The sequence below is a fragment of the Fistularia commersonii genome, chromosome 7 (genome assembly GCF_037954325.1).
Source record: "Fistularia commersonii isolate RoL2024-O1a breed Wild chromosome 7, RoL_Fcom_v1.0, whole genome shotgun sequence".
NCBI classification, from domain to species: Eukaryota; Metazoa; Chordata; class Actinopteri; order Syngnathiformes; family Fistulariidae; genus Fistularia; species Fistularia commersonii.
Window position 1 is genome coordinate 3,015,001 of NC_141290.1, and position 13,346 is coordinate 3,028,346.

The 13,346-nt window shown below is 49.2% G+C and overlaps 1 long non-coding RNA gene across 1 annotated transcript in view; it reads right to left on the reverse strand.

The window, feature by feature from the left end:
- Positions 1-13,001, reverse strand: part of LOC147232359 (uncharacterized) — a 35,013-nt gene extending 22,012 nt beyond the window's left edge. The window contains exons 1-2 of the long non-coding RNA XR_015106346.1: positions 12,615-13,001; positions 7,160-7,316 (exon numbers count right to left, since the gene is read on the reverse strand). This is a non-coding gene — a long non-coding RNA (uncharacterized LOC147232359). The remainder of the gene's footprint in view (positions 1-7,159; positions 7,317-12,614) is intronic.
- Positions 13,002-13,346: the final 345 nt, after the last annotated feature.

Below are 13,346 nucleotides of genomic sequence, written 5' to 3' on the forward strand. Positions count from 1 at the left end.
TTCTTCCCTCTGAATCCGGAGACCATAGACCAGCATACAACCCTCCATCAGGTGTTATCCTTATGTATCCCTTCTTGTTTCCCGAAGCATCCAAAGACCACAAATCTGGCACTGAAGTACGAACCGCCATTGGGTTTAGTCCCTACGTAGCCTCGCCTGTTCCCTTCGCATCCAGAAATCGTATTGCTAATCCCCGTCAGGTGCCGTCCTTGTGTATCACTGCTCCCGTAACATCCGAAGACCGCAGACATGACACTGGAGTGCAAATCCCCGTCAGGCTTAGTCCTTATGTTCGCTCGCCTGTGCCCTACACATCTGGGGACCGTAAACAGGGGACCCCAGTGAGAACCTCCATTAGATTCGGTCCTCACGTATCCTCGTTTGTTCCCTACGCATCCAAAGCCTACACCAGTGACTGGAGTGCAAACCCCCATCAGGTCAGCAGCGTGCTGGACGCCGCCATGCCTTTCGATCAGTCTGGAGACAGGAGTCCAGAGTCTGGAGACCATAGACTTGAATCCCACCATGCTGTTCAGCTACGTCAAGCACCTGACTCGCACTGAGCCGGTCCTCTGAGTTGGAGGAGACGGATTCGCCTGTCCGGCCCGCATCAGTGAACTGTTCACCTGTTTCTGGGACCAGTGCCCTCTCGGGCCAACTCTACACTGCCTACAAACTGTTTAACCTTTGCAAGTAAAGTTCTTAACTCTATCCCTGTTTTTGGTGTGGAGTCTTGCATCTGCCTGAAGGTCCGACAGCAGCGCTATAACTGCCGTTTGTTTAATCGTCGGGACTGATATATTTTAATTTAAGTCAACTGAAGAAGGTAAAGTATTTATTGGAAGAGCCAATGCTCTTATTAGAATACAAAGATTTCAAGAATGGGAGTTTGGCAACACCAAGGACTTCAGCGTAGGACGGTCAGGTTGGCGCCAATCAGTGAGAGAAGAGAAAAATGGCGGCTTAGCCAACGTCTGAACACCCAGTCGCCTCTTTTCTGTCTGAAGGTACTTTTTCCTAAACTAACTGGGAAAAAAAAACATGTTCTGGACGGTTGCCGGTGTGCAGCGGTCAGCACCTCCACCTCGCAGCAAGAAGGTCCCCGATTGGATTCCCACAGGACGCCATTCTGCGTGGGAACTCCACGTTCTCCCCGAATCTGAGTGGGGTTCCTCTGGGTTTTCCGGGTTCCTGAATGAATGCTTGTGTTTCTATATGCCGCGTGAATGAAGAAGTGACTGGTTGTATTCTGTGTCTGGGTAAACTTTATGAATGAATGACAACCAGGTTGTATCGTCCAACAAAAACAGACCCAAAAAAAGAACAATTAAAGCCGTGACATTCACACTCTGTCTCCCGAATTCACAGCACAGTTTGTTACGGCCGGTTTGGAGTGACAGGGGAAAAAGAAAACCAGAGGGAGAAGCATTACGTGAAGGAAAAAAAAAAAAAAAAGAGAGAAAAATCTCCGGCGTGATTCAGACTTCCCTCTAAGTCCGATCTAATTACCCAGAAAAAACATGAGCGGGACAAACGACGTTACGGAGGCCGAGACGAGTGATTCCGAGGGGCGTTTCCTGTCATCGGAAATCATCAAACTTGAAGGCTCCACCATGAAGAGACAGTAAGAAATATGAAAATAACCACAATTGTCCTTTTATGGGAACCCATACGTTCAGTCAGGGTTCCTTTGGCTCCAGTTGAGCTGCGGTTCAGGAGTCCACTCACAAAATCTCGACAGAACCAGCGCCGGGCGCGGTTTCATCAACCGGTTTCATCAACCTCCTTACTACATAAACTGGTGGAAACGGATGCACTTTTTTGGGAGGGGGGATAAATGTTAGCTTTGCCATCAATAGACATGAAAATGTTATTCAGTCATTGATTATGGATACCGCGTATCCTGCACTCGGGGTTCCGGAGGGTGGAGGCCTGGCGTAGCTGTGATTGGACAAGGGTCAGGGTTCACCCAACCATTCACCCTCTTGGAACATACAACTATTGACCCTCTCATTCAAACATCAAATCAAGACAGACAAGCAATCACTAGCTGATTTGCGTGCCACACAGACATACAACATTCGCCCCCTCATTCACAGGTCATTTCAAGACATACAACCATCAACTCCTTCATCCACACGTCATGTCGATGTCCGACCTTTCCCTCCCTTATTCACTTTTTTAATTCAACACGCCACCACTTTTGACAAGTCAAACTTGAAATCTCTTCTTCTCCTTTGGCTCCTCCCTTCTCCCACGTCTTCTTGCCCTCATCCCACCTTATCCCCCTCCTTCTTCGACCCTCTGGAAGTTGATTCGCGCAAGTTCTGCATCAGGTGCCCTTCCTGGCACGAGCCTATCCGGCTTTGGAGTTGGCTCAAGGAGAACACTGATTTGCGCTCCCTCAAGGCTACGTAAATATCTTTATGTGAAATTTACCAAATGGTACCTACTGCTGCCCCCTGAGCTCAGAGTACCACGCACCTCCGCTAGCATCTTCAACAACATATTGGCATTGCTTTTCTTGTTCAGGGTAATAGTTCTTGCTTTCTATCGCTCTCTCTTTTGCTCTCTCTTTCTGCCCCTGCCGGTCAAGGCAGAAGGCTGCCGGCATTGGGCTGCCCTAGGTTTCTGCACTGATGAAAGGCAGTAGTCAACCTAGTGTTTGCTCATGGGGTGGTTTCCAAAAATGATTTCAAGGAGCGTAGCCCAGACGTATTCATAGGAAGCGTCATCGGATAACTGTGCTGTGACTGGGTGAAAATGCAAATCCGTGCAACTTGTCAGACTCGCTATTCTGAGAGTTTGTCACAACATTTTGGCAATAAAAACGTCATAAGAATGGAGACGCTCGGAGCAGAAGGGGATGCCTCGAGTCACCCCCCCCCCCCCCCCCCCCCCAGAGTTAAACACGGCACGTCAAGGTGGATCCGACCACCTACAACATTGGACATTTGAACTGAGAATGGAAAAAAATCTACAAATGTTATCTCGAACAGTATCTTAACAGTACTGGACAAGAAATACAAGGTGCGCCCATGAAAAGTACTGCCAACACGGACGGCAGATGCCTGAAGCAATGTAACCAAAGAACAAACTTTACCTCAGACTCAGTAGATCATGAGTGGGCAATTAATTATTACAAGGGGTCATATGAGAAGCCTGAATGCTGTTGGACGGCCGAACCAACGGTGACAGAAAAGCAACATACTTGAGTAACATGAACGGAATACATGTTTTGTCATTGTCTGTGAAGATTCTCAGTCATCCAGGTCGTGGTGAATTCTAGCAAAAATCTTCTTGTGGTGGCAAAAGAGCAAAAGTCGCTCCTTTGTCCCCAACGAACGACATCCCTGTTAGCATAACAACCCCCTTAAGACCTCGTCTCTACCGATCAATTCTTCCGTTTACATGATGAGCCACCATAACCGAGACCCACCCAAAACCCTGGCAGTTATATTGGGAAACTCCCCACAGGTCATTGAAACTGAAGACGCCTCTAGGATGAGGGCTGAAATGTCTTCAATTGAAGAAACTGAAGTCCAGCTGCCACAACAAGAACATTTCGACAAGAATGTTTTGTCATTCATGTTCTGATTGACCACACATGTGCCAGACAGGGACGCCCAAAGGGCCACATGTAGCCCTCGGGCTGTTAAATGCCCAAGTCTGCAGTAGATTCTATTACTCATGGCTGAAGACCAAGATATCACATAGCTTAGCTTTACTCGCTGAATCCCGTGGCGCAGTGCTTTCAGCAGGAGACAAACAAGTGTCCAAAGATTCCATGTGTTCTTGCTGAGGACACACTCGCTGTCCACACTGGTGGTGTCATCTCTGCTTGGTTCAAGAAAGGAAACTCGAAAGGTGTCTGTCCTCACCGAGAGTCATCTCCCTAGATGTATGCTCAGCTATACATGCAGCTAAAGACTCCCTTGTCCAAACTTTGATTTGGCTATAGCAAGCAGTGGCAGGGATCAAGCACTGCCCTCAAGGGCAAACATGCTGCCAGTAGTGCCCGATACGCAGGGAAGTGACATGTTGTTTTGCCGGGACGCACAATGAGCCGGGTGTCCTCCAGCGTGAGCTGCGCCTGCTTCAACCGTCCTCTCAGTCAATGAAGGGGAAGGGTTAGCCAAAATGGGTTTGCCTCTTTGTTGTCGTCGGATCTCTCCTGGACGGATCTGACTTTGTACAGCTTACTTGCGGTCTGCCAGCAAATGTGCCGACCACTACTTTCCCTGCTTTTGAGAAACACTGAGCAACGTCTAAGAGGCAGGAGACTTTCTTTCGCTGCTTTTCTGAGAGACTGAGCAACACGCAAGAGACAAGGGGTCTCTGGACAAGGGGACTCTGGACGCCACTCCACATCCAATGCCAGACTGACTAGTTGGAAGACCCAATACTGATGCTTGTCCACGAGGAAGGCTGGACCAGTTAACCAGGAGGAACGTGCAAGGTGGTTGGCCGGGTGGCCTCTTGTTGCAAGGTGGGTTTGGTTGGCATCTTTGGGGACAGAGTTCCATTGGGCGAACGCCCAATTCCTTGTTCGTCTCAGTCTGCGCCTCTTCTCCTGCAAGAACGGCCCAAGAACTCAACCGCTGGACTTTTGTCTTCACCCACATATGGTCCTCCAGCCAAGTTACATTTCTCTTAATCTCTTGAGATTTCAATCCCAGCAAGATCAGGTTGAGATTCTTCATTTATTACATTATCATAGATGGAATCGGAGATACCGAAAGCGGGGTCGTGATCCAAGCCAGTTTTTACACTCGAGTCCCGGGTTCAGAAAGGTCGGCCTCTGCAAGTCACAACTCTGAAAGTTGTGAGTCCTGCTCTCTGTGGGACTGTGCTACCAGGGATCTTAAAATCGAATTAATAATTAATTCATTCATAGGATTGTGGACACATCACATCACAATGAAACTTCCATATAGTCACATGTCTGTGCGATTCAGGGTCTCCAATGAATCTCCTGCATGTGTTTGGACTGCCGAAGATACAAGTCTTGTAGATTCCACAAAGGGACACCTCGCTGTGGGAATCCAACCAAGGAACCTTATCATTGCACTGTGAGGCCAAACGCTAACCGAACCGCTGACCACCGAGAGAATAATTTGCAATTTACAAAAATTTGCCTTTTTTTTTTTTATTATAAAAAAACAACTGAAAATCCAGAAGGACTCGGGTCCGAGTCAAGAGGCACTAGTGCTGAAGATAAAATTAAGTTTAACTTTAACTTTTGCCATACAGTAAAATCCAAATAGAAGTCATAAAAAACACAAGTCAAGTTTGTGTATTTATACACACACACACACACACACACACACACACACACACACACACACACACACATTCCATGAGCTCAGCCTGAAACACACAGACGAGCACATAAAGCGGCACACACCTTCACCCCCTCTGGATGCGTGGTGGTTTTTGACTTGGTGGCCATTCTGTTTTCATGTGCAACCCAATACACACACACAGACAGACACACACAGACACACACACACAGACACACACACACACACCATTTCTCATTTCACATGTAAAATGTAGACCTGTTACGATTTGGAGTGGCGGTGCAAAAGGATACATTTTGTGTGTGTATCAATATATATCTCAATATGCATAGATAGATAGATAGATAGATGTTCATATAGATACACACACACACACACACACACACACACACATATAGATAGATATACTCATAAAATCGTGACAACCATTGAAACACAAATAATGAGGGGTAAACAACAAACAGCGGGATGCACTACACCACACCACACACACACACACACACACACACACACACACACACACACACACACACACACACACCGAATGGTGTAACCTCACATACAGGCCAAACTGCATAAGAACAAGGAGGATCAAGAGTTCAATCATATCTGACTATTTTCATATATACTCTGTGTGTGTGTGTGTGTGTGTGTGTGTGTGTGTGTGTGTGTGTGTGTGTGTGTGTGTGGGCTTTCTCACACGCACTTTCCTTACCTGACGTTAAAGCGAGGCAACGGCGGAAGCGGATGCGGACAGGAAACTACAAACATAGCCACAGGTGAAGCCGCTCTCATGCACATCATGTGTGTATTTGTGTGTGTGTGTGTGTGTGTGCGTGCATGCATGCATGTATGTGTGTGTGTGTGTGTGTAAGAAACAAATTCAATCATCTAACTCAAAATTTATCATCTACAAAAACTTTTTTTTCCAGGGAGGGGAGACGGCCTTTCTGAAAAGACTGGGACATACGTGCGAGTGTGTGACGTTTGCAGAGTGAACACACACACACACACACACACACACACACACACACACACACACACAATACAATAGCATCCATTTTGTTGGCTGCTCCCAGCGTGTGATTGTCAAGCACATCGTGTCTTACAGTGCAAGAAGAGGCACCTGAACGCACCATTGTGTAAAAATTAAAAATATATATTTCATACATAACCGTATGCTGTTGCGTGGGGCCCCTTATCACACACACACACACACACACACACACACACACATTTCACTCGGGTCACGTTGCGTTCGCGTCCGGTAATTACAGTGTTATTATTACAAGGGCAAGTTAAAATCCGCCGTGACGTGGAGTGGCCTCGACCGTCCACGATTTGATGACTCACACTGAGACGTGACATAGCAGGTGTGTGTGTGTGTGTGTGTGTCTGTGCGTGTGTGTGTGTGTCGATAAAAACAAAGAAGCAGCTCCGAGACAAACCCACCGTCCATCACACGCACACACACACACGCTGCTTCGAAACACGTCACGATAAAGCAAGTCGAAGGGATTTCCACGCGTGGGACCCCGCGCTGGTGTCAATCCGTCCGACTCAAAAAAGTTGATCAGACTCGTATTTTTTTTTTTTTTTATGTGTTTCTTATACGTCATTTCCACGCAAACTATCGTGGAGGCCGTGGGTTGAGACGCGTGACATGGTCACGCAAGTGACTTGTGACACCTGCTTCGGGTGGCAACGTGACGTGAAACACACACACAAGGGTCAGCAGAGTACCCACGTCCACTATACACACCCGGTGAGGGCTGCAGACGCGTGAACACCACGACACGCGTGACAGATGCGTCCCGCGAAGGATTTCACGGCCACGTCTCGCGGCGTGTCGTTACCTGGTTTCCGGTGTGGGAGTTGCGCTGGAGTCGGTGGGAAGGGATGTGTGTGTGTGGGGCGGGAGCTGAATCCACGGGGGAAAATCCCCCCCAAAACACAGGTGACCTTCTTCTCCCGTGGAAGGCGAGACGTGACGTGGGGGGGAGGTCGTGACACCTGCGTGACAACAAGGAGACAAGACACGCGGGGTTTCAGTGAAACTTTAACAGACGTCCACGCGGGCCGAACACAGGCGTGTGCGTGACGAGTGGTTACCGTATTCTAAGCGCGGGATCGATTGCCGTGCACGATTGACTGCTCTGACGTCACCCTCACCCCACGCGGGGCCCCACGGACGCGCCCGGCTCAAGATCCATTCACAACACGTCGCAGGGGTCAGAGGTCATCACGTGACTTCCGGCTTCTTCTTTTTTTTCTTTACAGGGAATATCCACGACGCATGTTTTTTACTTTGCCCCCACGCACTGGAAGGACACGCGTGTGACGGGGCGTGCGACGTGCGTGTGCCAACTGACCCCCCCACGCACACACACACACAGACATAGGAAAAAACACCGGAAGTCAAATGGAGACTGGACTGTTATCTTCCGGTGACGTCATTTCACGCGTTCATTCATTTCTGTGACACCACGACTTTTAGGGACCACGCAACGCGACGTGGGGCCAATCCACGTCACGGTGTCCTGGGGTGCAGCGTGTGTGTGTGTGGGGGGGGGGTTGTTGCTGTTTGCTTGTTTGATTACACGTCACGCGGGTTGAGATCGTGGGTCATGAACGTTCACGCCGGCGGTTCCTAGTGTCTGTCACACAGAGGAAACACGCTGCGTGGGAAAACAAAACAAACACAAATAAAACGGGATAAACTTCCACGTCACGCCTCTGCTCTGACTCGATTCCCACGGTTTGTTTACGCCGGTGCGCAATGCTTTGACGCGTCACGTCACGGGTGGCGTGGGGTGGCGTGAACTGAACTTCGATGGGAATCGATGGGGAGGACGTCAACGTATGTGTGCGTGCGTGGTTGTGTGTGTGTGTGCATGCGTGTGTGTGTGTGTGTGTCGTGGGGGGGTCATTGATGCTTGAAATGCAGGAAACGTGTGTGTGTGTGTGTTAATCGGAAAGAAGGCACGTGGATTTTTGCACGGAGGCCACACACACACACACACTTCATCTATCCTTGTAGGGGGAATCCCTTGCATATGCATTTTGCTTACAGGTGTGTGTGTGTGTGTGTGTGTGTGTGTGTGTGTGTGCGTGTGTGTGTGTGTGTGTGTGTGTGGGACGTGAACGTATCACACACACACACCTATTTTATTTTACTTAGAGGATTCAATAAGCAAAGTGGCACCACACCCTCCACAATACACACACACACACACGTACACACACTCTCACACACACACACACACGCACACACACACACACACACCCCACGTGCACTTGTTCATTGGAAGGGTTTCCCCGTGTTTACACTCCGCTCTGCTGGGGGGGGGCAACTGTCACTGTTCAGTGTGTGTGTGTTTGGGTGTGTGTGGGTGGGCGTGTTCGGATGATGTAGTGACTTCACACACGCACGACTCAAAGTTTTCCACGAGTGTGTGTGTGTGTGTGTGCGCGCGCGCGCGCGCCTCTGCGTGTTGTTTACAATTTCCTGCTTTCTTTCTTCTGAATCCACGCAAGAGTTTGAGCAAAACTTGCGTGGGGGGGGGAGGAGGAGGAAGAGGGTCGCAGTCACACACACACACACACACACGCACACGCACGCACACGTGCACGCGCGTGGTTAAAAAAACTACAAGTACAGCAATGGCGGCAATAGAAGGAGTAAATAAGGACAGGGGGGATGTGGAGGAGGAAGAGGAAGAAGAGGAGGAGAAAACAAGCAAGCCCTAAAAATAGAAACAGAATTCCACGAGTGGGGGGGGAGAGGAGAGGAAGGGAGAGAAGGAAAAAAAAAAGAAAATAAAAAAAATTAAAAAAAAAGAAAAAGAGGGTCTTCCGGTGCCGATGTCTCAGCGCGGCGACTGCGCCCCCCGCGAATGCTTTTTGGGGTAAGGGCTTCCCAGATGAAGACAACCCACAGCAAGCCCAGACCGCAAAAAGATTCGCGAGGGACTATCATCTGCTGCCGATGAGCGTCCCACGGTGACTCCGTGACACCCGTGGGGGGGGATGGATGGATGGATGGATGGATGGAGAAATGGATGGAGAAATAGAAGCTGTATTCCCGCTTCCGTGAATTCTTTTTTTCTTCTTCCACCGGAGGTTGATTTGTATCTCCAGCCCGCCGACACACACACACACACACACACACACGCCGGGTGGATGGATGGATGAGGAGGGAATAAGAGAAAGAGGATGGAGGGAGGGAGGGAGAGAGGGAGGGGGGTCTCCGGATGCCAAGGCTGCTGGTGCAACTGAGAGCTGTCCAAGGTCCTCCTCGGTTCGATTCCCTCCCTGCTCCTTATCCAGTTTGAATTCTCCTGTATCTCCTCCCTCATCCCTCTCTCTCTCTCTCCATCCTTCTCTCTCTCCATCTCCTCTCTCTCCATCTACTCTCCGCGGAACGCTCGGATGTGCAGAGCCCATGTGATCACTGGGAGCTGTGCACCGATGCGTTTTGTTGTCACTGCTCACCCTCCCTCCCTCTCTCTCTCTCTCTCTCTCCATCCAACCCTCCCTCTCTCCCTCTCTCTCTCTCTCTCTCTCTCTCTCCATCCCTCCCTCCGTCCCTCTCCATCCCTCCGCGGAGCTCCGGCTTTCCGCAGCCGCTCCGGAGCTCTGGGCGAGGAGGGAGCCAGGCTGTAAACTGCTGGCAATAAATAGAGAGCGGCGCGGCTCCTGATTGGTCCGCGCCGAAGCTCGTCATCAACCAATCAGCGCCTCGCTTATATAGGGACCCCCCTTTTTGAAAAAAAGGGGGCTAACCGAATTGTGAGCTATAGCACGGAAAAAAAAATTATAAATATATATGTATATAAAAAATACATACGCACACACACACACATATATATATATATATATATATATACACACACACACATATATATGGACGCGATTTATGCAAATTTGCATTTTTTTCTCCTCTCGCGGGACTTCTCGCGAGACTACCATTTTTAATGTTTAAAATGAATGGGATTATGATGGTTGTTATGATGATAATATTTATGATGATAATAATAATAATAATAATGGGAATACGTGACGGCGAAACGTGATTGTTGCACACGCACGCGTTTTCTTTTCATCGCGAACGGGCGGCGTCACGTTTCGCGCATTAATTTATTTTATTTATTTATTTATTTCATTTTTTTTGGGGGGGTGGGAGTGGAAGTGGGTGGGTGGGTGATGGGGGGGTGCACGAAGCGTTTTCCAGTTGGCGCCTCCTTTTTTTTTTTTTCTTTTTTTTTTTTTTTTACACGGAAAACACACCCGAGGAGACCCCGTGGTCACCTATGGAGTTCACCGGAGGGAACCACGGCACGGGTGGGGAGGGGAGAGAGGGAGGAGGAGAGTGGGGGGGGGGGGTTGAACTCTACCGGATCCGGAAATCGAGGCACAAGTGTGCACAATAAGACAAAAAAAATAAATAAATACAGATAAAGAACATCGGCTTAAGCACACCGGGCCGTCACGTCACGTCACGTGTCATCCACAGGCGACGAATAAACAACAAAAAAAAGATAACTTACCTGCCCCCCCCCTCCCCACGCTGCAACAGGTCCGTTATTTTTGCAGTCCGTGTCTACCCACGCCCCCCCCATCCCTTTAACCCCCCCTTACTGTACCGAGGTAGGGGCCGGGTCACGATCACGACCCCCACCCCTCCTTGCAAACCCCACCCCTCTTGTATTTATATCAAGTTTGACCCCCCACGCCACTCCACCCTCCTCCACCTCTTCCTCATCCCTCTCTCACTATGAAGCTCGTCTGCATTTAAGTTTTTTTTTTAGGGATTGGGGGGGAAAATGGATAGTGAGTCTAAAAAGCCCACCCCTCCCTTTTTCCGTGGGGTGGGGGGTGGTCTTTTCATTTGCAAACCCAGTCAGTCACGATCCCCCCCCCTCCACACACACACACACACACACACACACACACACACACACACACACACACACACACACACACACACACCGTCTGCGATGCCTCTCCTGACGCAGCCGACGCGCACATTACTCACGTCACGATGGAGCGGGGATGTGGCGGCCCCCGTCGATTCGGTGTTTTTTTTTTTTTTTTTTTTTTAAATATGTGAGTGTGTTTGTAGTGTGCGTATGTGTTCGCGTGCACATTGCTTTCCGATGCGTTCGCGTGCAAAACAAAAATAAAGATACAACGGTGCAGAACTTCACCGTTTTATTCGGCGGTGATGCGTTCACGGACCTTCCAGATGTATGGGGGGGGGGGGAAAATCGGAAATCTGAAAATAAACCTCTTCGAGACAAGAAGTTGTAGTGAGGGGGTAGAGATGGGGGGGCAACGTGGTATAATCTAACCCGGATTATTCTAATGCTATCGAGATCCAGATTAGACAAATAAAACACGGGGGGGGGGGGGGGGTTGACGCAAGCAAAAGAAGAAGAAGAAGAAGAAGAAGAGGAAAAAAGAAGAAGAGGAAGAGGAAGAAGAAGAAGAGTGGATCCAAGTTGGTGGTGGCTTCCTTCTTCAAAACACGCAGGCGGGAAACGCAAAAACAGGAAAAAAAAAGAAAAGCTCAATTTTCCGATTTTTTTTCCGGTACCCGAACGCCTCCCTGCAGCCGGCGCCTCTTCCTCTCCCTCCTCCTCCGACGGAGCACCGGGAGAAAGAGAGAGGGTTTTTCCACGCACGGAGCGAATCACGCGGTTTTTTTTTCCTCTCGGGCTCTCACGCACGCGTCCACGCACCCATGCACGGGTTGAAAAAAAAAAAAAAAAAAAAAAAAAAAAAAAAAACCGTGCGGTTTCAGCCGCCGCCGCCGCCGCTACCGGACAGCTCCCGGGCTTCCCCCGCTGCAGCCGCAGCAGCGACTGCTCCTTCACCTCCCTCTCCTCTTCCTCTCCTCCCTCTCATCCTCCTCTTCCTCCGACGCCGCATCGCTCGCCCGCACGACTCCTCTTTTTTTTTTCGAAACGAGAAAAAAGCGAAAGGGGGGTAAAAAAAAAAAAAAAGGCGTACTTATTACGCTCGTCAGGATACAGGAACCCCCCCATCACCACCACCACACCTCCTCTTCCTCTTCCTCATCCTCCTCTTCCTCGCTTTTCGGTGTAGGGGGGTCAATATGTGATAGAGACTCCCAGCAGCGCCGATAGACAAAGGGTAGTTTTTGCTTATTTACCAAAAAAAAAAAAGCGGGGTGATTCCTGCGAGCAGACGTGCGTGTGGGCAAACACTGCATGCACACACACACACACACACACACACACATGACAAGAAAAAAAAAAAGTGCACGGGATTCGACGGCGAACTCACCGTGATGCCTTCGCGTCCCGGGTCCTAAAACTGGAGAGCAGAAGAAGAAGAAGATGAAGAAGAAAAGGGATATTGTTGTTTTTTTTTGCTTTTTTTTTTTAAAAAAAAAAAAAAGGCGTGAGGCGCTTGGAAGAGTCTGGGAGACATGCAACAGATGAAATCGTGCGTGTGTGTGCGTGTGTCAAGTTTTTTTTTTTCCCTTTTTTTTTGTCTAACAAGTGATACGCGTCTGTCTATTTCTGGCGCACGATCAAAAAACCGCGATGCTATTTTTAGGTCGAAGAAGAAGAAGTGTGTGTGTGTGTGTGTGTGTGTGTGTGTGTGGAGGGGGGGGTAACACGCACGCACGCGCACGCACACGCGTGAAGTGCATGTAATTCAAATGAACGTTGCCTCTCCAACTCTGCACAAGAGCAGCAAACCCCCCCCACCCCACTTCCACCCACCCCATTCCCGTCCGTTGCATCATTGCAGTGTTTAAATCCCCCCCCCCTTCCCCACAACCCACCCACCCCAAAAAAACACGACTAAAATCTCGAGCTGGTCCACGCCGCCGAATGCCCCCCCCCTCCGACACCCCACGAAAGGAAGCTCTCCACGACTGGAAAAAAAAAAAAAAAATCAAACCAGCGCAGTAAAATAGGTCCAAAATAGAGACGGTGGTGGGGTTTAATTTTTTTTTTTTTTTTTTAAATGTGATTATGCTTTGCGGACGAAAATAAGAAAAGATAA